At 44.9% G+C, this 27207-nt stretch overlaps 1 long non-coding RNA gene across 1 annotated transcript in view; it reads left to right on the top strand.

The window, feature by feature from the left end:
- Nucleotides 1–1696: 1696 nt before the first annotated feature.
- Nucleotides 1697–27207, top strand: part of LOC144250023 (uncharacterized) — a 45383-nt gene continuing 19872 nt past the window's right edge. The window contains exons 1-2 of the long non-coding RNA XR_013342385.1: nt 1697–2113; nt 6168–6253. This is a non-coding gene — a long non-coding RNA (uncharacterized LOC144250023). The remainder of the gene's footprint in view (nt 2114–6167; nt 6254–27207) is intronic.

Genomic DNA, 27207 nt, shown 5'->3' with positions numbered 1-27207 from the left:
TGGTCAATAAAAGCAGAATCAGCAGCAGGGCCATGCCTGGAGCAAAAGGCAAAAAAATCAGTCAAATATACCTGTATGTCCCCACAGTCTAATGTAGTTAGGAAAAATATTAGGTGAACGCAAACCAGGGGATAAGCTCCAAGATACCTGCCCAGTTCTCTTCCAGAGTCAAGGGCACGACGGGCTTTATGATAAATAATGATGAAATATAACATTTATATGACATGCTATCATAAAAGTTATTTAATACTCAAAGAATTTCTTATTTCTGGAATTTTCCAGAAAACACCTGGTTGACCCCAGGTAACTGACCCCCTATCCCCCCAGGGAACTACAGAAAGTGAAACTGTAGCTAAAAAGTGCTGCGTAGGAAATCTCAACCCCATTTTTACAGCTACCTCAAAATTAAAAGAAAAATCAAACATTTAATTAAATCACTTGGTAAAAAAGAAAAAAGGAAGCCAGACACTCACCTATAATCCCAGTGGCTTGGGAGGCAGAGGCAGGAGGATCGGGAGTTCAAAGCCAGCCTCAGCAAGGGTGAGGCGCTGGGGGGTGTGGCTCAGTGATTGAATGCCCTGAGGCAGCCTGGGCTGTGGTGGGGTTGAAATCCTGAGTTGGACCTTGGACCTTGTGGGCAGGAGGCCATGTGGAACAGCCAGGAGATTAGGAGCAGATCCTTGGGTCTGAGAAGGTGCCACCGAAGGCAAAGTGTGTGCCTACAGATGGAATCCCCAAAATTGATCTCCTAAAAGGCTGATGCTTGATTATGAAGGTGACATGATGTCCAGCACCTCGTTTTCAATGACACACAGGACTGGAGCCTGGCTGAATCTCAGAGCTATGCTTTGTGAGCCTTGCACAAGATTGTGTGTCTCCACGGGCAGACTTGTGCACATGCACGCATGTACACACACACACACACACACACCACATGTACGCAATCCATCCCCACATACATACAAATACACACAATCCCACATGCATACACATAATCCCACACACTGACTTAATCCCACACACACATGCACGCACATCATACCGAATTGTACAAACCCCCACACTATCACACTTACCACACATGCACACGTACCACACACATTAGCACACTCATGCATCACACACCGGCACACACAGTCCTTTCTGTGCTTTCACTTGGGCAAGGATCAGAAAACATTTTTGTTACACGATGAAGACACCTATGACAACCACGGGCAGTTTCCTGTGCATGAAGCAGGTTTTGCCTTCCGAAGCGGGGACCAAGCCGGGTGCTGAAGAATGACTGCCACGGAGTCGCCCTGTTGAGGTCTGGCGTTCTAGAACTGCAGGTGGCCTGCAGCGGGAGATGGATTGCAGCCTCCCACATTTCCAGGCAGTGCCCTCTCTTGGCCAAGTGGACTGTGATGGCCTTTCCTGCTGACAGTCCCTGCCCCCTCTCAGAGAGTCCTGGCTGTGAGGCTGGCCTGTCTGAGTCACCCTGCATCCACGTCACTCTGCTGCCTTTGAACTTTAGCTCATTTATTAGCTGGCCTCCCTTTCTTCTAACTTGTCATTTTGTAAGCAAATCGTCTCTGTTTATTAGTGTTTGGGTCTCAAGGTATTGGCAATCCTGCCTGGGCTATTGTTTCCAGGTAGTTAAAAGGCCCTGGGGAGCCTGCTGCAGAGGGGAATGACAAAGGACAAAGAAGCCCAGAGGGGGCAGGCCCCTCTCTCTTGTTATGTAATGACCCATCCTCCCCTGACATGGAAACCAGACACTTCCTTTGCTGAGAGAGGAAAAATGACAAGGAAATGAACTTGCAGTAAAGTCCACTTAGCACCACCTGCCTCTGACTCTGCCTGAGCAAGGGCTCTGAGGGGTGAGTCTGCCACCCCGTTCTCTCCCCCTGTCTGGGCAAGTGTGCAGCTGGCTGTGCTGAGGGGTAGTGGCTGTGCAGAGCCAAGCCCGTGTGCCAAGCTGCACGCACAGCCGACTGGTCGTGTCTGAGTCACACTCTGCGTCAGGAGCTGGTGCTCTGGACCCGTCAAGTAAGAGAGCCCTCACGGGTTCCGCGGGAGCCAGAGCTCTGTGTGCGGTGTTGGATGACTGCCCCCCAGTGTCCTGGTGTGGGAGGTGAGTGCAAAGGGTGACAAGGATTCTTAGGCTGCCATTGCCCAGAGAAGGGCTCTGCTGGGAGAGGAAACTGGAGAGGAGCCTTGGAGAAGGATGTGAGTGAAGTCAAGTCTGAGGACTGGCCCTGTGGGAGCAAAATGCCCCATTACCTGATGGGAAGTTCTGCCAGGTGTCAAGTATCTGAGGCTTCCTCCGGGGGACAAATGCTGTTGCATGTGTAGCGCGTGTCGTAGGTCTGGCCTGGGTCCCACTGAGGGGCCCTCTCGTAGGGTCTGCGCCTCATCGTGGTGGGGGATTCTACCTTGCAGGGAGCTCTCCTGGCAGGGCCAATGGCTACCTTTGCTGGTCCACAGAGCAGCTGTGTGTGAATGGTAAAAAGGTCCCTTCCCAGAGGACTTTCCCGGGAGAGGATGCAGATTGCTGTGCACACACACACACACACACACACATTGCCCCCAAAGTCCCCTCAGGTCCCCATTCCCTTGTCCATCTTATACTATACACGTGGACTTGCTTGGGCTTCTCTGCAACATGATGGCCTCAAGGAAATCAGCTAGTACCCGCAGAGCCAGGCAGATGCCACGGGCCCTTGTGACCAGCCTCAGAAGTCCCACCTGAGCCACTAGCCGGGTGCAAGGTAAGGGAGCATAGAGTCCACCTCCTGAATATATCAAGAAATATCAAAGTCACCTTGTCATAGAATACGAGGGAGAGGAGAGGCCGTGGAGCTCCATGGCAAGATTCCATTTGTCACGGTGGGAAATTGCAGGCAGCTCCTACCCAAGAAAGGGGTGGGATGGGGAGTCCCCAAGGAGTGTGACAAAGTGAGCACAGACCAATCAGTAGACTTCCAGAATTCCCGCCACTGTCCCTGTTGGCTCAGAAGGGCCTCTGCCACCTCTAGGTGCCACCGCACCACCTTTGGTCTTATTAGCAACCAGCTTGCACATCTTTGGGACCCCCCAGGAGCTAATTGTCACTCCTTGCTCCAAACACTTACTCCACCCTACTGTGTCACCACTCAATATTTTATCCCACTGAATTTTTAAAACCTTTCTTCCCTCCCTCCCTCCCTCCCTCCCTCCCTCCTATTGGAGGATTTCCTTAAATGTGTACGAGATCTGTGTTCACAACAGTGCAAACAAAAAGCTGAGCTTTTTACAACTGTTCTTAACAAAAAGGGGGTTCTGTGCCACTTGGGGGCTGTGCTGAGGGATGGGCAGGCTGGTTTTTGGCAGGAGTGCACAGGTAGGAGCTGAGATGTCCTCCCCCAGTGATGAACATGCATGGCAGTCACTACCCCGGGCTGAGCTCTGCTGTCACTGTGCAGTGACGGGGAGGGGTGTGCAGGGGCCACAGGAAGGGCTGGGCAGGGAGGGGAAGGGTCAGTATCGTCAGGAAGTGGGGAAGGGGACCTGCGCTTGGTCTAACACTAATCTAGAGCCCTCTTTGGACGTCTTCTACACCCCCAGGTGCATCCCTGGCATTTTGGAACATTTAGCCCACTTTTGTCAGTTTAAGGCTTGTGACGTCACCTACTTTGTGACTTCTTTTCCATTCACTTTATTTTTAGCAGCTTTATTGAGATATAATTGTTACACAATAATGCCTATTTTCAAAAGTACGATTTAATAAGTTTTGACATAGAGGCACTCCTAAAGCCATCACCACCATTAAAATTATAAACTTCTAGGTCATCCCCAAATTCTCATGCTTCTCTGTATCTCCTGGCCATTGTTGACTTAATTTTTTGTTGCTATATATTTATTCACATTTCCTAAAACAAATTGAACCATACAGTGCATACTTTTTTGGTCTAATCTTTTTTTTTTCTTTTACTCAATTATTTTTTAAAGATCTTTTTGTTGGGAATGGAAATTAGTACAGTTATTATGGAGAACAGAATGGAAGTTGTAAAAAAAAATTCCAAATAGGGACTGGGATTGTGGCTCAGTGGTAGAGCTTTCACCTATTACGTGTGAGGCCCTGGGTTCGATCCTCAGCACCACATATAAATAAATAAATAAAATAAAGGTAGTATTGTGTCCAACTACAACTAAAAAATAGATATTTAAAAAAATTCCAAATAGGACTACCATATGATTTAGCAATTCCATTTCTGGATATGTATTCAAAAGAAATGAAATCAGTAGGTCAAAGAGATACCTATGTACATGCCCATGTTTATCACAGCACTATTCATAATGACCAAAGCAGAGAATCGGTCTAAGTGTTCATCATTGAATCAGTGGATAAAGAAAATGTGGTACAGATACACCATGGACTGTTATTATTTTTTTCTTGCACCGGGGATTGAACCCAGGGGTGCTTAACCACTAAGCCACATCCCAGGCCCTATTTTTATTTTGTTTGGTTTTGTTTTGAGACAGGGTCTTGCCAAGTTGTTTAGGGCCTTGCTAAGTTGCTGAGGCTGGCTTTGAACTTGCAATCTTCCTGCCTCAGCCTCCTGAGCTGATGGGATTACAGGTCTTCACCACCATGTCCAGCTCAAAAATTTGCTTTATATGGCCACATGAATGAAACTGGAGAACATTATGTTAAGTGAAATAAGCTAGGCACAGGAAGACTGCAAACAAAAATTATCTGGAAGAAAGAGAGAATAGAATAGTGGTTAGCAGAGGCTGGGGAGGGTGAGGGATGAGAGGTAAGGAGGGATAAGGAGACCTGGCCAACAGGTACAGCAGGTGTAGTCAGCTAAGAGGAATAAGTTCTGGTATTCGATTGTAGCTATTAATAATGTATTACATATTTCAAGATGGCTATACAACAGGATCTTGAATGTTCCCACCACAAAGAAATAATAAAGGTTCAAAGTGATGAATTTGCTAATTACCCAAGTTTGACCATGACATTGTATATGTACCTTGAGACATCACAGTGTACCCCCAAAACATGTGCAATTATGATGAGTCAATTATAAACAAAAATTTAAAAATCAATTATAATTATAGTCTATAATTCACTCCTTTGATTGTTGTTAACCTTCTATTATATGGATATTTTTGAGCTTGTCCATTTATCTATTGATGGATATCTGGGTTGTTTCCAATTTGGAGCAATAACAAATAAAGCTACTAAGGCCATTTGTGTAAAAGTTTTTATATGGATGTGTGTGTTCTTTTGTCTTGAGTGAATTCCCTATTGTGGAATGGCCAGGCTATATGGTTGATGTGTTTGGATAAGATACATGTTTGAATTTTAATAAGCTATCAAAATGCATCCAAAAAGATCGTACCATTGTACATTTCCACAATTGAGGTATAGGAGTTTCAGGTGATCCATACCTTTGCCAATACCTGAATGGTCTCCACAGATTTGACATTCCTATGTGTGGGTATCTCATTGTAATTCCAATTTCCATTTATGTAATAACTACTGATTTTGAGATTTCAGATTGCCATCTGTATATTTTCTTTAGTGTAGCATCTGGTTCAAGTCTTTTGTTCATTTGGAGACTGGTTGGTTTGTTTTCTTCATATTAGTATTTTTGGGAATTCTTAATGAATTGTGGCTACTAGTCTGCTTTATTCTTAAAATTAAAGAACATTTCACACATGGAGAAAATTATAGTTAAGAATATAAAAATCTGGTAAGGTTGTCACCCATATTTAATACATGGTAACCTTACATTTGCTTTGAATTTCATTTTCTTAGCATAAATGTTATGTATAAAATATAGTTAAAGCCCTTTTCTTATTTTCTTCCCTTTCCCAAATTATCTCTTTTTCCTAAAAAGTAAATAATAATCTAAGTTTTGTAGGTATCCATTTTTTTAATACTTTTACTACGCACATCCACAAAGTTAATGATGTGTTCATGGCTAACTTTGCCTGTATTTGGAGTTTCTGTTCATGCAGTCGTACTTTGTGTGTTCTTATGACACGCCTGCAGCTCACGTTATGTTGTTGAGATTCATGCATGTTGATGCTGGGGATGGTTCATTTTCATGACGGTCGATTTCCATTGTATTCTGACGCTACAGTTGATTTTTCTGCATATTATTGATGGAAATTTTGGTTATTTTTATACTCAGTGTTGTTTGAAGCAATACCGCTGTGACCATTCCTGTATATGAGGTCCTGGTGCCTGTTTGCACACATTTCCCCAAGAACAGAAAAGGTGAGTCATGGGGAGGCATCACCTCCACTTTACGAGGCATCACCCAGCTTTTTCCTAACTGGCTGAACCATGGTCATTCCCACCCGCAGAAATGAGAGTTTCTACTAACCCTCCTTCTCTGTGTGCTCCTTGCTACTGTCAGACGGTGTTATTTTTGTCAATCTGGTAGGCAGGAAGTGGCATCTCAGCACCCTGCACTGACGACATGTCCAGTTGACTCTCCATTGTTCAATCAAAAAGTCCCTGCGTGGACGAGTTTTTTCTTTCTTCTTTTTGCAGACCTGTTTCGGGGTGCTTTTTAAAACTTTTTCTTGTCACATGACATCCTACAGTGTCACTATGATGTTTCTTGTTATGTTGGGGATTTTAAGGAATTTAAACTAAGACTCCGATGAACTTCCGAGGTCTGAACATGGGTGTCTTTCAGCAGTTCAGGGAGATTCCCATGTTCTCAGCAACCATCTGTTCCCACGTTGGCTCTTTCTTAACTCTCTATGGTTTCCTCTTCAAGTTCCACTAAGATGTACATTAGACCTCCCACACAAACATTCTCAACTCTTAACTCTTCATGTGTTGAGGTGGATTGTTCTGGATGATTTCTTCATCCGGAGTTCTGGTTTGCTCTCAAATATCTCTTCCACTTTAATATTTACACCACGGGAGGTCTTAATCTGTCCATGGTGACGTTTACATTTTTATCATTTCTAGAAATTCTTGTTACATTTTTATCATTGCTACATTTTGATTATTTCTAGAAATGCTTTTGTATTCTTTTCCAAATCTTTGAAGACATATCCATGGTGTTTTCTTTCCTCATTCTATTTTAGATTCTTCTCCTTAAAAAATTACTTAATAACATGGTTATTTTGGATTCAGTTTCTATTCATTCAAAAACTATGGGAAATAGCATGGAAAATTCTCAAATAGTTAAAAATGAAGCTACATATTCTAGCAATTGCACTTCTAGGTACATACTCAAAGAAAACGAAATCAGCCTGTGGAAGAGAGTCTACACTCCCATGTTTATGGCCTGGATGAGTTTGGAGGACATTTACGTTAAGGGAAATAAGACAGGCCTAGAAACACAGGGGCCTCATGAGCCCACTTCTATGTGAAATCTGAAAGAGTTGGACTCACTGAGCAGAGAGCAGATTGATGGCTGCCAGGGGCGGAGGGTGGGGGCCATCTTGGTGAGAGGAGTCCAAGTTTCCCTTAGACAGGAGGAATGAATTCAAGAGATTGTTCTGTGCAACTCGAGGATGGAAGTTAATAACAATGAATTGTACACTTAAAAATTGATAATAGATTTTAAGAGTATTACCACAAAATAAATATGGGGGGGTAATCAGTATGTTAATGAGCTTGATTTAACCTTGCACAATGTACACGTATTTCAAAACACCATGTGGTACCAAGAGTACAAATAAATCATATCAGTTTAAAAAAAGCCCAAAATAAGAGCTACTAGATGGATAATGCTGAAAAATAAACAAACTGTGGGATCCAGGAATCTGTATTTTTACAGATATTCCATGTAATTCTGTTGCAATTACTCCTCAAAACACTCTTGGAGAAAAGGATATTGCTTTAGAAATGCAAAAAAAATGTTCACTGTACAGCATAATGGATAACAGAAACCGGTAATACCATTTTTTTCATAATATACAGAAAAAGAAACATATTGAGACAACTTAAGAATTGTCCTACAATGATACCATTCAGTGCAATGTGACACAGGTAGGGTGACCCTCACTAAGACTGGTATCACACTGTTTGGGACTTCAGACTTCAATTAGGTAAGCTAAATAAACCTCTTTTCTTTATAGGTGACCCACCCTAATGTATTTTGTGATAGTCATGGAAAACAGACATACACCCAGTCTCGGATTGGGTATTAGCAGCAGAAAATGAACTAAGAAAGGGAAGTATTAGTATCAGTTTTATTTTACAGGCAAGAAAACTGAGACACAGGAAGATTAAGTAACTTGTCCAAGGTCACACGGAATAATAGAAAACCCAGGATTAGCTGTGGAGTTCAGCATCTGCTCTCTCATTTCTATATGATGACGTACTTGTTAATGATGCCGGTGCCTTTGGTTTCTGCTGAGAGTTCTATTAGGTGTGTAGATTAGGACATTGAAGGTAACAGTGATAGGACAGAGTGCTGTGTTATCTGGAAATGTATACAAAGTTTACCATATTTTACTTTTTAATAAAAAAGTCAGATGCTGTAGAATAAAATGAACTGGAAGCACCCAAAATGGCCAAGAGTCAACCATTTTGTACAGTTGCCATTTTTGAGCTATAATTCATAATTTTTTAGGTCAAAAATGGGTAAGCCTTGACAATTTCATTTGGCTCAATCAGATGCATAATTTGTATCTGGATGGTGCACAGCAGCGCACGAGACTGTTCTCCTGTTTGCTCCCTACAGTCTTGGAGGTGGAGGAGGACTCTGTTTCCATCCCACTTCACAGAGTAAGAAGTGCAGGACACACAGAAGGGACCTGCCCCAGGGGTGGACAGTGGGGAATTGATGACCTTGCCCCCATGTCTGGAGTCCAAATAGTCCCCTGTCCCTTCGGACACCTGTTCGTCTTGCCCAGCGGACACAGTCCTGCCACAGCAGCACTCATCCCAGGATAACGTTTTAGTCTTCATGTTCTTCCCTGGAGCCAGGGCACTTGCTGTTAGTCAGAGGCCCATTTTTCTGACAAACTAGCTGAGATCATGAACTTAAGTGGAGGAAAGAAAATTATGCCCTTACACTGAGGAAAGAATGATGTTGGCTCAGGGTTTCAAGGTTTTCATTCCATGGTGCCTTGGCCTGGTTTCTTTGGGCCTGGAGAGAGGCAGAACATCATGGTGGGGAGCAGGTGGTGGGGCTAGACTCTCATCTCATGGCAGCCAGGAAGAAAGGACATAGAGGTAGGGGCTGGGTCCCAGGGTGCCCTTCCAGGACCCGCCTCCAATGACCTCACTTCCTCCCACCAGGCCGCGCCTCCTAAAGATGACTCCACCCCCAATAGTGCCATCAGCTGAGGACCAAGCCTTTAACACAGGAGCCTGACAATTCAAACTGCATCACTTGCAGAACACATGGAGAAGTGAATGTGACTTGACACAAACCTCTTCATCTTGAGAACCAGCTCATTCTGTACAATGACAGCTCTAGACCCTATGATTCTATGTGGACCTTCGGGTCTTATTGGCACAATCATTTGATTTTTTTTTCTAGTCAAGGGTAGCTGAGCTCTATGATTATATTTCAACAAGGTCGGGCAACGTTACCCCAAGAGCTCTCTGGAAAAGCCTGTTTTTTTCTGGCACATGGTACCTATTGAATAATTCCATTTTAATAGATGAGCCAAGAATAATAATATTTTTTTCATAGTCGAAGACTTTGCAAACAACACCATAAATGGCCAGACTCTGTGGTCACCCCAGAGAGAGGTCACTTTTAAATTGGCAGTCTTGACCATAATGGTGATCCTGCAAAGAATTCCACTTCCTTTGAAACACCCCGAAGCATTCTCACAGAAATATTTTTTAGCTTCACTGTCCTTGCAAAGTACGAAAGGGATGAGTAATTATCTGTGTCAAATAGACATTTCCTTAGTGAGCTGGGTTATCCTTGGTCATTCAAGTGGTACGATTTTAGTTTTACTATGGATGTTGTCATTGTGATAAGCTATGAGGATCCTTGGAGAGTACATTTTCCACTGCCTCAAAAGTGCATTTTTATTTGTTTTAACAAAGCCATTTAGAAACACCTTTTTGTGAAGAATAATATTGATTTGAAAATATAATTTTGACAGGAAACATTATTTGATTTTTTCAAGAATTGGAATGCTTTTCTTAAATTTATATTTTCTGCAAATGTTAAAGTTTATGGGCTTATCGTATTATAATAATTATTATTTAAAGATAGAGAAGAGAGAGAATTTTTTAATATTTATTTTTCAGTTTTCAGTGGACACAACATCTTTATTTTATTTTTATGTGGTGCTGAGGATTGAACCCAGCGCTTGGAGCATGCCAGGCGAGCGCGTTACTGCTGGAGCCACATCCCCAGCCCCATTATTATTATTATTATTATTTTTAACAGAGGAAGCTTCCTCAAACAAGCTATTTATTCAGGTAAGAAAACACTTTTGTGGTATAGCATACAATAGGAAGCAAATCATGATAGAAAGTGTTGGCCCTGGAGGACAGGAAGAACCTTCATAAAATGTAATTTCCCTGTTACCCAAACTACGGCAGATGGTAGAAAATGAAGAAAATTTCTGATTTTTTATATTTCACTCATTTTAATTTTCATACCAAATTCTGACTTTAAAAAGAGCAAAATAAGAAGAAAAACAATGGACTGATTTCATTTGTGCTGAAATATAAAATATTACTGAATTAGAAAAGAAATATTGTTTTATGTTGCTGTGAATAAAGGACCCAGCCAGAACAATCCTCATAGCTTATCACAATGACCACATCCATAGTAAAACTAAAATTGTACCACTTGAATGACCGAGGATAACCCAGCTCACTGAGGTTCCATCCTCAGCACCACATCAAAACAAAGATGTTTTGTCCACTGAAAACTGAAAAATAAATATTAAAAAATTCTCTCTCTCCTCTCTCTATCTTTAATAATAATATTAATAATAATAATAATTATTATTATTATTATAGGGGAGGAAAGGTTTATCTGAAGGCTCATGGTCTGAGAGGTCTCCGTCCATGGATGGCAGACTCCGTTCCTCAGGGCTCAAGTGAGGCAGGACATCATGGAGGAAGAGTGTGACAGAGAGAAGCAGCTCAAGTGGTGACCAGGAAGCAGAGAGAGAGAGACTTCACGTACCAGATACAAATACATGCCCCACAGCCACATCCCAGTTCCCACCTCCTCTAGGCACACCCACCCCTTCAGTTACCGCTCAGTTCATCTCTGTCAGGGGATTAATTTACCAATGGGGTTCAGACTCTCACCACCCAATCATCTCCTCTGAACCTTCTTGTATTGGCTCACATGTGAGTTTCGGAAGACACCTCACATTCCAACCATAACATTTAAATAAGTAAGATTTATTCCAGAAATCTAAAAAACTGTTTTACCTGCTTAGTAAGCTCATGGTAAAGATGCATGAAAAAACTACATCATGATACCAACAGATTCAAGAACAGTATTTGAGTAACAGTTAGCTATTTGTGACAAAAGCCAAAAACAGGACTAAAAAGAAGTTACTGAAAGGTGATGAAGATGATTTATCAAATGCATCTATAGATAGTTGCACGCCTGTAATCCCAGTGACTCCGGAGGCTGAGGTAGGAGGATTGCAAGTTCAAGTCCAGCCTCCGTAATTTACTGAGGCCCTAAGCAACTTAGTGATACCATATTTAAAAAAAAAGTAAAAAAGAGACTGGGGATGTGTCTCAGTTGTTAAGGTTTCCTGGGTTCAATCTCCAGTACAAAAACCCCACAAAACTATATATTGTGAAACAGCACACACGAAAATGTGAAGCATGACTGTTTCCATCTTCAGTCACCACTATTTTTTGCACCATTATTATTAACATGATTTTGGAGGAACTAATTTCCATCAAGAGAATCAAAAATGTTCTTATTTGTAGGTGATAGGATTGAAGGCTTGGAAAACCCAACAGTCTAAATTAAATTAAAAAAACTATTGAATTAAGTCTGAAGATCAAGTAAATGAACATGAGAGCAACGTGTCGCCTCATCTCTCCTCTCCTGACCACTGGGATCTATGACTTGCCCATTGATGTATCTTAGCAGGGTTTGAAGAATTGGTTCTTTCAAAGAATAAACTTCTAGCTTTATTGATCCTTCATACTGCATGTTTTCTATGATATGATTTCATGATCTCCTCTTTTTATTTCCTTCTTCCCACTTGATTTTTTTAGAGAGAGAGAGAGAGAGAGAGAGAGAGAGAGAGAATTTTAATATTTATTTTTTAGTTTTCAGTGGACACATCATCTTTGTTGGTATGTGGTGCTGAGGATCGAACCCGGGCTGCACGCATGCCAGGCGAGCGCGCTACCACTTGAGCCACATCCCCAGCCCCAGCCCACTTGATCTTTTTTAAGTAATTGTTTTGATGTTATTATTCTGATTTCTTTAGATGGATGCTTACACCATCGATGCCTAGTTATTTATGTTCTCTAATATATTTAAGATTTTAAATTTGCCTCCAAACTCCTCTTTAGCGACATCTTGTGTTAGTATTTTTATTAAGTTTAAAATACATTTTGATGTCTATCTTGATACCTCTTCGATCCTTGAGTTTTGTAGAAATTTAGTCCTCACCTTCCAAATGGATGTTAATTTTCTATGTATCAGTTCATTATTCATTTTTAGGTTATGTGGTGTGTGAACAGCTCCGTGCCATGAGAAGGGGCCAGAGTGAGGCAGCTGGTGTCTGTTGGAGGTGACACTGTGGCAGCAGCTAGGGATCCCCATGAATAAAGGGCAAAGGTCCTGGGAGTCAGGAGAGGCTGAGTGGCCCGATAAGGCACAGGCATCGTGTTCAATGGAACACCCTCATCAGCTTGGGGAAGTGGCCATCATATCTAAAATACTTTGAATGCTGTTTCCCGTCCAGGCTGTTATCTCTGCACAGGAGACCACGTGGTCACGTCCTTTACCTTTTCGTCTGTGTTTCCCATCTATTTGTCTCTCTGTGTCACGCTTAGAATCTCTTCTTCCGATCTGTATCCCGTTCACATATTCTTTCCTTAGCTACATCTACTCTGTGGTGTAGTGCCCATTCATGAAGCTTTCATAGCAATAATCGTATTTTTAGACTTTTAGAATGTCCATTGTTTTATTTTTTCAAAGTTTTCAGTTTCATGTCAAACTTTTCGATCCTGCTCTCCATCTGCTTAAACCTACTTTAATCAAGGCAGTTGATTCAAAGTCTGCGACTCAAATTACATTTTTGGTCCTATTGAGAAATCATTGATTTTATTGGGTATGAGTGGCATAATAGTGTTAAGTTCTCAGAAATATAGACTGAAGTCCTAAGAGGTGAAATAGTATCTTTGTGGTTTGTTGTAAAATGCCCCCCAACTCTGTGTATGTGTGTGTGTGTGTGTGTGTGTGTGCATATACAAGCTTGAATGTGAAATTGTTTAGACTGTATAATTTTTTAAAAATATTTTTTTAGTTGTAGATGGACACACAATATCTTTATTTATTTTTATGTGGTGCTGAGGATCGAACCCAGTGCCTCACACATGCCAGGCAAGCACTTTACCACTGAGCCACAGTCCTGGCCCTAGACTGTATAATTTGTATGTCGGGGCTCATTTACTGTTTTTAAAATCTCTGCTCAAAAATTCCAAAATTAAGTGTTTTTTTTTTTTTAATTTAAGAGTCTGGTTCTGATAACTCTATTTTAGGAGTCGATGCTTAGGATTAGCTTTTATTGCATTTATTTTATTTTGTACATCTAAGGATGACAACTTGATGGTTTGATATTGCTTGTATTTGCTGTTGCTGCTCACGGTTTACATTCCTGTGCTTTTCTTTGATGATTATATAGTTCTTTCTGTTTGAGGGCTGAACATTGTGCATGAGAAGTGGTAGACGTAATCTGAGACCTCGTCTGGTATTATCTTTCTCCTCACGGGCAGCTGGGACCTGGGCCACCCAGGCCCACCATCACCCCATCTCACCATGACGTGAAGCGTGGATTCAGTCCTCACAAAGGGCAACTGTCAGATGGGTCACCTTCCTCCCAGGAGGCAGCCCTGCATGGCCCTGGCCCAGCATGGGGTGCTTTATGAGACTCTCTGCCCTTTGGTGGGTCTTGGACTCCAGATCTCACCCTTCCTAGCACGGAAAGACCCCCAGGGGCTCTCTGGACTCTTCTTTGGTGCTGCGTAACTGTTAGTTAAGTGGGCTGACCCAGCCCATGCACAGTCGCTACATGCCATCTCTCTTCCCTCTATTCTTTGTTTTCATGGGCCCCTTTACCCTCTCTCCTGCCTGGATGGAGGTTTCTTATTGCATTAATGCACAGAAAGCTACTCCAGCATCCCTCAGGCTTGTGGATACTCAGGAAGCCCTTGGTGGCCCATCTGTATCACTCCAGAGAGTTTGTGTCTCTTTGCACCAAGCCCATGTGCGGATAAACATTTACCACTGAGTCAGTTGACTTAGACAGAGCAGCTGGCTACCAATGCTGAGGTCCCCTGAGCACAGCCGAAATGTCTGTTGGCAGGAGATTAGATCTGACTGAGAACCTCAAAGGCATTCTAGGAAAACTGATGAGCGACAGCTGAGCAGGGTACTCTGCCTGGCACAAGCTGCAGTGTCATCTGAAGCAGCTTCTGGATGCTTTGGTGCAGGGTGGAGGTGGGCATCTTGAATTAGAATGTTTATAACTTTCTAGAAGATGATGGAAAGCTATAAACAGGATTCAGTTTAGTCTAACAATTATCAAGAGTGGAAAGAAGGGAAGGAAGGAGAAAAAAGTTAGGAAAGAGAAGGAAGAGAGGTGAGCGGAATGGCTACATATATATTATTCTCCTGCCACAGGGAGACAGGCCTGGGGACATTCAGAGGCCACTTGAAGAGTAGCTGCAGCTCTTGGCTCTGGGCATGAGCAGGAGTTGGTCTTCTTGTTCTTTTTTTGCCTGAGGGCAAGTCTGATCTTAAACTTAATAGTTTTTTTTAAGCTAATTGATTTTATTGATAAAGAAGCTTAATTATAAAAGACAGGAAGCTTTGGCAGGTTAGCACCTCCTAGCCCAAGACTCCTGCAGGAGAGAAAGTTCAGGAAGAAAGGTCAAACACTCTTCCATTTTCTTCATTTTTGAATTCCAATTCCTGCCACCATCCCCCATGTGGATAGTGTGTTGAGCTTCTAATGTGTCAGCCACCATTCACAGTGCTTTTCATGAATTAACTTATCTAATTCTCAAATCCATTGCATGAGTTAGGAACGCTTTGCTTTGGGTTTAAATGTGTCCCCTATATGTTTCATGTTGTGAAAATGAACGTCCAAAGTCATTTGGTTACTAGCATTTGAGAGGTGAGACTTTCTGGAAGTCCCTGGGTCATTAGCCCTCATTCATGGGCTGATGGGTTCATGAATCCCGAGGCAGTGGTTTTGTTATGAACGTGAGCACTCTTTGGCTCCCTGGCTTTGTCTCACTATGACGCCCTGTGTGGCCTGGGTCACCAGGAAAAGGTTACACCAGATGTGGTCACCTGGTTTGAAATTCCCTGCCCTCAGAATTTTAAGGAATACATTTCTTTTATTTATAAATTATACATTTATTTCATGTATAAATCAGTTCCAGCAACAGGAAATGGGCTAAGACCCTCAATTAACCCCACTTTCTACACGAGGAAACTCACACATCCTATAAGAATTCGCACAGGACATAGGCGGGAAATTTGGTTCCAGAGTCTGCTTTTTGCTAAACTCCTGTGGGCCTGAGCGTGAGACCATTTCTGGTGGAAGGACCTCTGTCTCATCACTGCGGCTGCCCACCACCCTGAGCTCGGTCATGTCCACACACCAGCCTCGGATCTCCAGTCTCCTGCCTCACTCTGCCCCTGGCTCCTGGAATCTGTCTTGGGTCCCTCTGTTACTCCGGCTGTTCACAGGCCTGGGCACACCTGGCTTTGCCATTAGTCCCAGCAAAAAGACCGCATCCCAGAGTGATGCCAGCTCAACAGTGTGCCATCACAACAGCAGAGCAATTCCCACAGGATATACTCTGATTCCATTCCAAATTCTGAGTTTTCTATGAACACTTGGACACCACGAAGGTGCAGTTTTCCGTAGGTGTTACTCATATATAAATGGGAAAAGGCATCAAGAGAGAAGTCTGTGTTAAGACCCAATAGAAATTGTTCAGTACAAACCCTGGGAACTCCTACTCCCTGTAAAACTGAGGTCCACGTGGCATGTCTGGGCACAAAGATGGGCGCCTCCTTCAAAGATCTGCAGGATGCAGGGGTAGTGGCTCTATCCTTCATCATATTTCTTTCTTCTGACTCTCTCTGACTTCATATTTCTGCCATGGTCAGTTGAGTGGTGAGTTCACCTGAGGGAGGTCTGGACAGGAATGTTACAGCCTCAACTCCAGAGGGTAGACTCTCCTGCCACAGTTAAGACAGGAGTGTCCACCACAACCCGCAGAGCCGTCCTGTGGTCTAGACGGTGGGGCCCACTGTCCGCCACAACCAGCAGGGCCGTCCTGTGGTCTAGACGGTGGGGCCCACAGTCGTCTGGGCTGGGTCATGGTGTCAGGAAATCAGTGGCTGCTCCACCTGAGCCACAGAACTGGCAAGCCACCAGTCAGCACCATGGAGTCTTGAGCAGGTGAGAACCATGGAAAGTCCTGGAGTGGACTCTATGAAAAGCCCTGAGAACAGAGGTGGTCGATGCTCTTGAGCACAGATCCCTAGAGATCACCACAAGAATATACTCTAACTCTCCCTTCTGCCTTTCCCAAGTTGATGACAGCTGTTAGCCAGGGTGGCTGTGCACGGGGAAGGGAGGGATCCATGTTTCAGGGATTCTCTGAGCTCTAGGGGTGAGGAGGTTGGGGATACATGGAATGTTGGTTCCAGTCCATTTTACAGTCGGCTTGTTGGCTCTGGGAAGCCATCCTCTGGTGACTTCCAGTTCCTGGATGTGGAGTTGAGGGAGAGCTACTCAACAGGTGGCTGAATCTCCATGCCAACGACCTTGTTACTGGGGTGAGGACGCCTCAAGCAGAAATTGTCCAACACAAACCCTTGGAAATCCTACTCCCTGTAAAACTGAGGTCCACATGGCATGTCTGCGTACAATGATGGGTGCCCCATCAAAGATCTGCAGGATGCAGGGGTAGTGGCTCCATCTCCTCTCCCTGACAGGATGGATGCTTGTTGGAGAATACAGTGAATTATCACGCATGTAAACAGTAGGTGCTCTTTAGAAGGTGGCTGACCTCTTATGGGAGCAAATCAGCACAGCCCTTGTCACCGCTATGTACCTTCCCTTCTGGGCAATGCTTTTTCTGCCTTCCCATCCTGGGAAGCATCCGAAGCTCTGTGTTTTCACAGGCAGGAACATGGTTCCTCTTCATAGTCTCAGGCCATTTAATTGGAAAACTAAACTACACTTTCCAGATTCTTCTAGAGCCAGCTAGCCCTCCTGGGGTACATTAGAGCCCACCAGACTCCCCAGAGCAAGGACTGGCAAAAGATGGCCCGTGGACCAACCTGACTGTCCCACTGTTCTTGTAAACAGGAGCATAAAATCCCCATTTATTTAGATCTGTCAGAGGTCAGAATTACAATTTAGTTGAAAGATCTTTATTGGCTTTATTTTCCATTGTAAAATTGTGTAACACTTCATTCCATAAAATAGAACAACTGCTTTGATAAGCTGAACAGAGGAGAGAGAAGGGCTGAAAAAAGTGGAAAGAGAAAACAAAAGGTGGATTACTCATTTCAAAGTTACTCTCCTTGTCAGGCAGGGGCAGGGAGACACAGCAATAGGAAAGTGCGGTTCAACATCAGCTCACCTCCAGTTACTTTTTATGAGGATTAAGGCAGAGGGAACTTCATTATCGTGCCAATTCAAATTGGCCCCCTTGGGAAATTTGGCTGTTATCTCTCTTTGTTCTTGGAAGGTCAGATAACAGCTTAGTTTCAGCTTGGTGACAGGGAACTTTAAGCGTGAGTGACTCCATTTTGATTTTTAGACTGGGCTGAGGGGGCCCAGGGCAGGAGCCTTGTCCTATAATTCTCATCTAGAACATCTGATCTGTGGTTGCTTTGATGTTGTAATGGCAGAGCCAAAATTACCCTCTGACCCTATAGAAAGCAAATTTGCTGCCTGTTGGTGTGGAGCAGAATTGGGAAGGATCAGGGCTGGGTCCCTTCCTTGGGCTTCTCTATCATGGCTGGTTCAGGGGAGTCGGGGATTTCTTCACATGCTTTCCCCAGCCCCCTCCTCTGATTTCCTGAGGGTAGGAAAAGTCACCTCTTACTGTCTCGGGGCACTAGCCACAACAACTCTGAACCTAGCCTGGTGACCTCAGAGGCAATGATTCTTAGGGTTCCAAGAGTCATTCCAAGAATCACAGCAGAGTCTGTTCCTTCAAGGACTTTTTTAAACACTCAATTCCAAGTATTCAACACTTTTTCTATCAAGTTAACTGGAATTATTTTGGCTTCCTAAACGGAATCCCGCCTCAAGTCTGCGCCTGATCATGGGAGTTTAACAAACCCACAGTTCTTCTTCCATATCAATCATCAGTCACACATAGAACAAATTTGTATGTCACCCACATAAATCAAAGAGAACTGGGTTAAGGACATCACGATGTTTTGTATTTAGGAAATTAAAAGGCCAAGACTAACTGCCTTACAGCCTTAATAAGGTCAGATGGAGAGTCCCCTTGGGGTGGCTTGGTTAGAGACTCCTCCGGTCCCAGCTTCTCCTGACTCGGGAGCTCAGGACATTTGCTAGCTTGGCTCTGGATCTCTGACTCCAAAGGTACAAAATGATCACTGGAGAGCCTGCCTGGATCTCTGACTCCGAGGTACAGAGTGATCACTGGAGAGCCCTGCCTGGATCTCTGACTCCGAGGTAGAGAGTGATCACTGGAGAGCCTGCCTGGATCTCTGACTCCGAGGTACAGAGTGATCACTGGAGAGCCTGCCTGGATCTCTGACTCCGAGGTAGAGAGTGATCACTGGAGAGCCTGCCTGGATCTCTGACTCCGAGGTAGAGAGTGATCACTGGAGAGCCTGCCTGGATCTCTGACTCCGAGGAACAGAGTGATCACTGGAGAGCCTGCCTGGATCTCTGACTCCGAGGTACAGAGAGATCACTGGAAATCCCTGCCTGGATCTCTGACTCCGAGGTACAGAGTGATCACTGGAGAGCCCTACCTGGATCTCTGACTCCAAGGTACAGAGTGATCACTGGAGAGCCTGCCTGGATCTCTGACTCCGAGGTACAGAGTGATCACTGGAGAGCCTGCCTGGATCTCTGACTCCAAGGTACAGAGTGATCACTGGAGAGCCCTACCTGGATCTCTGACTCCAAGGTACAGAGTGATCACTGGAGAGCCTGCCTGGATCTCTGACTCCGAGGTAGAGAGAGATCACTGGAAATCCCTGCCTGGATCTCTGACTCCGAGGTACAGAGTGATCACTGGAGAGCCTGCCTGGATCTCTGACTCCGAGGTACAGAGTGATCACTGGAGAGCCTGCCTGGATCTCTGACTCCGAGGTACAGAGTGATCACTGGAGAGCCTGCCTGGATCTCTGAATCCGAGGTACAGAGAGATCACTGGAGAGCCTGCCTGGATCTCTGACTCCGAGGTACAGAGTGATCACTGGAGAGCCTGCCTGGATCTCTGACTCCGAGGTACAGAGTGATCACTGGAGAGCCTGCCTGGATCTCTGACTCCGAGGTACAGAGTGATCACTGGAGAGCCTGCCTGGATCTCTGACTCCGAGGTAGAGAGTGATCACTGGAGAGCCTGCCTGGATCTCTGACTCCGAGGTACAGAGTGATCACTGGAGAGCCTGCCTGGATCTCTGACTCCGAGGTACAGAGTGATCACTGGAGAGCCTGCCTGGATCTCTGACTCCGAGGTACAGAGAGATCACTGGATAGCCTGCCTGGATCTCTGACTCCGAGGTACAGAGTGATCACTGGAGAGCCTGCCTGGATCTCTGACTCCGAGGTACAGAGTGATCACTGGAGAGCCTGCCTGGATCTCTGACTCCGAGGTACAGAGTGATCACTGGAGAGCCTGCCTGGATCTCTGACTCCGAGGTACAGAGTGATCACTGGAGAGCCTGCCTGGATCTCTGACTCCGAGGTACAGAGTGATCACTGGAGAGCCTGCCTGGATCTCTGACTCCGAGGTACAGAGTGATCACTGGAGAGCCTGCCTGGATCTCTGACTCCGAGGTACAGAGAGATCACTGGATAGCCTGCCTGGATCTCTGACTCCGAGGTACAGAGAGATCACTGGATAGCCTGCCTGGATCTCTGACTCCGAGGTACAGAGTGATCACTGGAGAGCCTGCCTGGATCTCTGACTCCGAGGTACAGAGTGATCACTGGAGAGCCTGCCTGGATCTCTGACTCCGAGGTAGAGAGTGATCACTGGAGAGCCTGCCTGGATCTCTGACTCCGAGGTACAGAGAGATCACTGGAGAGCCTGCCTGGATCTCTGACTCCGAGGTACAGAGTGATCACTGGAGAGCCTGCCTGGATCTCTGACTCCAAGGTACAGAGTGATCACTGGAGAGCCTGCCTGGATCTCTGACTCCAAGGTACAGAGTGATCACTGGAGAGCCTGCCTGGATCTCTGACTCCGAGGTACAGAGTGATCACTGGAAAGCCTGCCTGGATCTCTGACTCCGAGGTACAGAGTGATCACTGGAGAGCCTGCCTGGATCTCTGACTCCGAGGTACAGAGAGATCACTGGAGAGCCTGCCTGGATCTCTGACTCCGAGGTACAGAGTGATCACTGGAGAGCCTGCCTGGATCTCTGACTCCGAGGTACAGAGTGATCACTGGATAGCCTGCCTGGATCTCTGACTCCGAGGTACAGAGTGATCACTGGAAAGCCTGCCTGGATCTCTGACTCCGAGGTACAGAGTGATCACTGGAGAGCCTGCCTGGATCTCTGACTCCGAGGTACAGAGTGATCACTGGAGAGCCTGCCTGGATCTCTGACTCCGAGGTACAGAGTGATCACTGGAGAGCCTGCCTGGATCTCTGACTCCAAGGTACAGAGAGATCACTGGAGAGCCTGCCTGGATCTCTGACTCCGAGGTACAGAGTGATCACTGGAGAGCCTGCCTGGATCTCTGACTCCGAGGTACAGAGTGATCACTGGAGAGCCTGCCTGGATCTCTGACTCCGAGGTACAGAGTGATCACTGGAGAGCCTGCCTGGATCTCTGACTCCGAGGTACAGAGTGATCACTGGAGAGCCTGCCTGGATCTCTGACTCCGAGGTACAGAGTGATCACTGGAGAGCCTGCCTGGATCTCTGACTCCGAGGTACAGAGTGATCACTGGAGAGCCTGCCTGGATCTCTGACTCCGAGGTACAGAGTGATCACTGGAAAGCCTGCCTGGATCTCTGACTCCGAGGTACAGAGTGATCACTGGAGAGCCTGCCTGGATCTCTGACTCCGAGGTACAGAGTGATCACTGGAGAGCCTGCCTGGATCTCTGACTCCAAGGTACAGAGTGATCACTGGAAAGCCCTGCCTGGATCTCTGACGAGAGCTCTGTGCTAAGGCTGTCACCCAGGCTCCATGGATGTGGATGGAGAGGACCGTTGTTTTGTGATGCAGCTCAGCTTCCTCCTTAGGTCACCTGCAAGGTAGGCTTGATCATCTCATGAGGATGTCTCAGATCTCAAAGGACATCGGGTGACACAGTGGAAGTCTTCATGACCAGGCAGCATCAGGCTCCGCACAGGTACCATGGGTCCCACACTTTATTAAGACTGTGTTCTGAGCTGATCCTGGGGCAGGGCTGGGGATGGGCCGATGTCAGAACCTAGGGTGCTTTCCCCTGGTGCTTTCCGTTAGGAAGCTTTTAATGCAGCCCGCAAATGCTGCCATCTCCCCCACCCACCCCAAGCAAAGCAGATTTCTTTCACCACCTCTGTAATTTCCCAGATTTCTCACAGAAACAGGACTGAGCGCCTTCTGAGCCCTTGGGATCAACTCACAATTATTTTGCAAAAACACATAAGTTAAAGTTCAGAGTCAACGTTCCTCCGAGCTACTTCCCTTTCCTCTCTCACACTATGATTCTTCTATCTGAACTCTAACTTTCCTTCACAGTTTTGCAGGGGTGGGGGATGGGAAAATTCTTCAAAAGTCAGCCTTAAAGGAAGGAAAAAGACAAATTCCTGGTTAATAAATAGAGATGTCAGGTGTCATGAGCGTGCCATGCCATTAACCTAGATGAAACACATTCTGTCTTTCCACAATGACAGAATTTATTGAGTAGCCATGAACTCACAGTCCAAACTGCTTTTATCAATGGAAGCTCACTGAACACTTGTGGGTCACCAGGTAGGCATAAGCTGGCCAATCACAAGTTCTTTTACTTCAATCTAAATATCTAATATCTATAACACTTAAGTCACATCACACATTACACAATTATATATATATATATATATATATATATATATATATATATATACACACACACACACATATGATTATTATATATAATTGTGTGATAATATAAGATTGTGTAAAGTAATGGTGTAAAATTACATATATATATATATATATATATATGATTGCAGAAAGTGTGAGAAAGGGTTAAGGCAGCCACCGGGGTTCAGGGGGCTGAACTGAAAGCAAAGACAGAGAGCAGATATGAATGCAAAGAGTCACTGTAGGTGGTCGGATAAGAGGAAGAACCAGCCAAAGAACTTGTTCAGGGCACAGAGCTGTCACAGTGCAGGAACTCATTCCAAGGTGTGATGGCAGCAGATTCACAGTGTGAGCTTGAGATGTCAGCTGGGAGTAGGACTTGGTGGTCATACCAGGCAGGAGAAACCACTCTCTGCTAAAGGTCAAGGACGGAGATTGGGAGGTTCACTGCTGTGACAGTTTTCCTGAGCAAGGCTGGTGACAAGTGACCAGGTGACAGGGTCCAGGTGCTGCCATGTCCAGTCTTGTGGTCCTCCCCTTTCATGGGTCTCAAGTGAGGGGGTGGCATCATTTGGAGGTGTGGTGTGATTGATAAGCTCATGGACCTGGTTTTTCCAAGATGAGCTTGATACTCTGGGGATCCATGTGCTTCTGGTTAATTCGATAAGTTCTTATTAGCACCATTAGTTTATTAGTGTGTCCCTTATGGTTGTGCCGGGCAGATGGTGGTTGTTTATTGTGTAGAGCCATTCTACCTCAGCATTGAAACTCAAAATGAAGAAGCTCACGACAAAGTACTACTTTATAAAATGGAGTGACTCATGATCAGGCGCCGTCTGCCCTCCACACAGGCTGGCCTATTCTGAAGTTGGAAGAGAATCCATGTTTAGATATCACATTGAACTCATAATTTGGAAAACAGCGATAGAAACACACTGCCTGTTAGCCAGGACACAAATCCATACTTTGCATATTCCAGAAGAGAAACTTCCTTGACCATGTGGGACACATTCGGGTCTCTGTCCAGACATGGTTTTCCAGAAAGAGGGAGAACTTGATGACTCCCAAGTAACTCCTGTGGTGGGCAGGAAAAATGGCGGTTGTCTCTCGTGACACTTCTTTGATGTCACACACAATTAGAGCTACGTCGTGAAAGCCTTCCCCTAAGAAACAGAAAAGTGGGGCCTGGGAACCTTCACAACATGAATGGAGAGGCCTGACGGTGGGAGGCAGAAAAAGCTGCATCTTCTGAAAGCACTCTGCCCAGGAGACTGTTTATAAATGATCTGTGTCCTTTCTCTCCTGGTCTCTGTGGGGCCTTTCTGTCTATTTAACACTCTATTTTTATAAGACACATTCAAATAATGGGACAGAGAGACAGAGTAGAATAAAAATTAAACCCTGACTTTGTTGAGTGCTCTGTGGGCACAGTGTCAGGCCTCGGCCGGGCTCCTGAACATTCAATCATCCAGCTCGTTTTCTGAAGCAGCCGTCAGAAGGCACATTCCTTCCAGGTGACTCGTGATGCCAACTCTCCGTTGTAAACAGGAACCCAGCTGTTTTGAGGACACGTGTTTGTTCAGCTCAAAGCATCTGAAAATACAGTCATTTGGTTTTTCTGTCCTACTCTGGCACGGATGGCGACCATGAGGAGTAGAAACTGCAGGATGATTTTGAGCCTCACACGCCAAGACCTGCTGGCGGGCAGAGGCCCAGGCCACCCGGAGCCTTCCCAGCTCTGTGTCCCACCCCTCGGGGAAGACAAATAGAAAGGAGATGTGTGAGAGAGTCTTGATTCGCCCATTGGCAACCATTTATTGAAGGCCTACTGTGTGCACAGCAAACTTCATAATTAGAAAGCTTAAGTTTTCTATGAAACTCTTGGTACAGAGCTGATTCTCCAGGGGAAGTTGTGTGGCCACATAGTGGCATGTCCTGATGTGATCATGGTTTTACCCATGGAGAAGTTACAGGATGAGAAGAAGTTGGCTTAGTGGATCCTGGCCAATCTGTCAGTAGAGTCACCTACTCACTCTACAAGCAAGCAACTGAGAAATTGGACACAGTTCTTGTTTTACTTGTTTCTGTTCTGCGCAAACATTCTCTCTCTTTCTCTCTCTCTCTCTCTCTCTCTCTCTCTCTCTGTGTGTGTGTGTGTGTGTGTGTGTGAGTCTTTTCTCCTCCATGTCTTGGATCCCAGAGCAAGAGTTTCTGATGAATCCAACTGGCTTTCCTTTACTTGCTCTCCAAAAGATACGAAGTCAAGTGTCTTTATTTTCAAAACAGAACTAAAATTGCCAGATAAAAGTTCACTTCTGCATAAAATTCACTTGTGAGACAAAGCATGTGCTACACTCTTCAAGGAATTCCCAAAACTCTTTCTTTCAAGATAAACACTGACTACTTATCTGCTGGGGCAGATTGTATTTTGCAAACATGATTGTTCACACAAATGTGCATCTCCTCCTACAAGCTCTTCCTACACTGCTGAGCTGACCTCCCGGGCTAAGAAGAGAGGCAGTCCCATGCTCACTCCCTGGTGGACTGCCTGACCCACAGAATGCAAGGAGGATTGTGCCGTGAGACTTGCCTGGGAGAACAAAAAAGGGCAATATGGCTTCTGCCTGGCTTTCCAGGGTGCATGTCCTTGGAACCAAGTCCCTTTGTTGTAAGGAAGCCCAGGTCACAGGAGAAGGCTAATGTAGGAATTGTACCCCAAACCCAACAGCCAGCATGGACCCCAAGAGAAGGCCTCCAGGTAGCCCCTGCCTCTGCTTTAAGTCCCCAGCAGAGGTCCCCGTCACCCTGGGGCGGAAACAAATCACCTTTTGATTCCTGACCCAATTCTTGGCCCATGGGAAATGTGAACGATGACAAGGGATGATTGTTACAAGCTGCTAAGTGTGGGGAAATTTGTAGGCAGCACCAGATACTAATGCAGGGGTGTCATATCCAGCCCAAGGGATCTGCTGCCCTGGGTGGTTGGCCTCAGTGACCACTGCACCTGGGTCCTCATGCCTGTTTCTGGTTTCCTCCTTTAAAACCCATCTTTTTATGCCCCCTTCACTATCCTGTGATGAATTTCATAGATGATACGTACATAGATCATCAATGATATAGATATCACACACACACACACACACACACACGCACATACATACATTATTTATATACAAGGCCATAATATGGAGAAGTAGAAAAAAATAATTCATAATAGAGCAACAACAATATGTGATGGTTTCTCTTACAATGCAGAATAATATGCCTAAAAATTACTGTTAGGAGATTTTTGCTTAATAACAAGTCTTATGGGGAAATGAGGTCAGTAGGAGAATGCTCAACACCTATATAATTTTTAAGTAATTTATTACAAAATAAATGGCAAACTATTAAAATTCTGCTGCGGTATAAAATATTTTAAATTCTTAGATGAGGAAATACATGCACATATTGTATTTCCCTTGATAAGCGCGTGACTGTTGGGGTTGGAGTGGTTTTGGAGAAGGGCTGGACGGAAGAGCTATTACTCGGAGGATCCCCGGTCTCCATACCAGAATGGGTCCTGGCCTGTTTGTGTCTTCTCACTGCTGGAAGTGGAAATTCAACTGTTCAGAGTTGGCCTTGTCATCTTCAACCCATTGCAAGAGATTTTTGTTTACATATAAGGCAGCAGATAACGATAATTTTTATTTTATTGTTGTTTTCAAAGTCATTCCTCCAATGTGCGATGGGGATTCCTGCTGGTGTCACCCTTTTGCCATATCATGGGACCTCCACATTGAAGGCTTTCCTTTGACATTCAGACTTGGATTCTTCTGCAGTGGATATGTCCATCAAGAGCTTCCAACCTTCAAGAAGCCAAGCAGCACATACTTAAGGGCTCACACCTAAGTGAGCTAGGCAGGAGGTGTACACCTGATTAGTTGTACCTACTTTAAATAAGTTTGGGCTTGAATCAAGAGAAGAAAATAAATGTTCAAATGAAATTTTTTGTTTCTACATTTGACATTTTGAAATCACACACACACACACACACACTCATTTTAAGTCCAGGCTGATGACACAGGTGTTAGTTTTGTGACTCAAATATCACAATTAGTTTTGTCATCAGGAATGTGATTTTCTGAAATAATGGACCACTCTTGGTGAAGGTCTAAGCAAAACAGAAAACAATTTCCCCCTTTTACACAACAGATGTATTCTGGGAAATGTCGATGCACTTTAAACCCATGTAAAATACCTCTTGTATTTACATGTGAAGAACTGGGTCATAAGCTCAGATCACTGGAGGCAGTGTTCTCCATCTGTGTGAAAATTCAAGAGGACATTCAAAATTCTTGGGAGATGAGGGGCAATTTATTCTGTAGGTGTTGGCCACTTTGTTTTCTTCTTAACCGATGCCAGAATTGTCAGGAACAATCGTTACAACAGCCCATCAAACCCCATGTTTTATTCGCTGATGGCTGACTCACCATGCAAATTGAGTTCCTCACCTAGGAACCTCTCACTTTAACAGTGAGAACACTGGGAAGGGGTGGGACGTGGAAGACTGAAATGAGGGCCCAGGAACAGAGGCCAGGAAGCCAGGGACCCGGAGCCCTTAAATTCTACCGCCATTTTCATTGACAATCGTGTAGGAAGGTCAGCAAGGCCTGAAGACCACTCTCTTGGGAAAGGGCTGCTGAAGAGCTTGACGTCGGGTGGCTTCTGGGAACTTGGATCTGGGGAGGCTTCCCTCGTTCCTTGAATAACAAGGTGGTTCATGCCGC

This window comes from Urocitellus parryii, chromosome 13 (assembly GCF_045843805.1).
Source record: "Urocitellus parryii isolate mUroPar1 chromosome 13, mUroPar1.hap1, whole genome shotgun sequence".
In the NCBI taxonomy this organism is placed as follows: domain Eukaryota; kingdom Metazoa; phylum Chordata; class Mammalia; order Rodentia; family Sciuridae; genus Urocitellus; species Urocitellus parryii.
Note: the sequence above shows the minus strand (reverse complement) of the source record. Positions and strands in the feature narration are given on the sequence as shown.